Raw genomic sequence first — 1,129 nt, forward strand, 5'->3', positions numbered from 1 at the left:
CCTGCACCCGGCACACGAAGGTGAACATCTCCACGCTGTTCCTGTCCTGGTGGTGCAGCCCGTAGGTCTGAAACAAGGGGGGCCGGTGAGGGGCACGGGGACTCCCCGACCCCCAGTGTCTCCCCCAGGCAGCAGCCATGAGGTGGCAATTGCAGCATTTAATTGCTGCCGGGCGATGCGGGGCAGCACACCAGCCCTGGGCGGGGGGAGGGGGGGATCTCGCCCCGGTTGGCTGCGCCCCAGGTGGGGCCCCCCTGGCCGCCCCCGCCATCACGGCGCGGGGGGGGCCCCGGGCCGCCCCCGCCATCACGGCTGGGGGAGGCTTCGGTAACCAGGCAGCTCCGTCACAGCAAAAATAAACCCTGGCTCAGAGACAATTTAAAAATACCCTTGATGCAAAGGAAGGTGCGGGCTGGAAGGGCGGGGAGCGTGGCGTGGCATGGCTCGGCACGGCCCAGCTTGGCATAGCGTGGCACGGCACGGCACAGCTCGGCACGGAACCCACCTGGATCTCGAAGCCGAAGGTCTCCTCTGCCTTCTTCTCCAGCGTCACCACCCTCCTGTGGGACACGGGGATCAGGGACAAGGCAGAGCCCCTGGCACCCCCCAACCCCGACTCGCCCACCGAGACCTCGGGCACTTCTCTAATGAAACGCCGCTTTGGGGTTTGGGTTTTCTCTGTGCTGGGCAGGGTCGGGACCCCAGGGACAGGACCGGCCCCAAAACTGGCCTTGGCCAGAGCCCTGCAGCCTGTCCTGTGGGTGCCAGGCAAGGTCCCTGTGGGGTCCAGGGCAGGGGCAGTGTCAGGGCCTCCCAGGGAGCTGTGACTCCATCGTTGCTCTCACCCACCCCAGGTTCCCCCATAAAAACACCCCCATTTCCAGCCCCCACAGGGTGTACAGAGCAGATCAGTGTCCGGGGGGCCAAGCCCCAACCCGCTGGGACACCAACCCCAGCCCCGCTCCTGCATGCCCCCCCCCATCAGCAGAGCCCGGTCTCCCGTCCCTACCTGTGCTCCTCTGGGGACTGGCTCGGGGACGCCCACCTGAACCCCGCGCCCTGTGGCAGAGGGAGAGCCGTCAGCAGGGGACACCGTCCCGGGGCACATCCCCCTGCCACCCCCCTCCCG

General features: G+C 67.8%; 1 long non-coding RNA gene across 1 annotated transcript; it reads right to left on the reverse strand.

The window, feature by feature from the left end:
• Positions 1-2: 2 nt before the first annotated feature.
• Positions 3-1,091, reverse strand: LOC103894910. The gene is made up of 3 exons (XR_657339.1): positions 1,010-1,091; positions 506-560; positions 3-67 (listed from the first exon to the last, which is right to left on the reverse strand). It is a non-coding gene; the product is annotated as an uncharacterized LOC103894910 (long non-coding RNA).
• Positions 1,092-1,129: the final 38 nt, after the last annotated feature.

The sequence above is a fragment of the Aptenodytes forsteri genome, unplaced genomic scaffold (genome assembly GCF_000699145.1).
Source record: "Aptenodytes forsteri isolate BGI_AS27 unplaced genomic scaffold, ASM69914v1 Scaffold64, whole genome shotgun sequence".
Lineage (NCBI taxonomy): Eukaryota > Metazoa > Chordata > Aves > Sphenisciformes > Spheniscidae > Aptenodytes > Aptenodytes forsteri.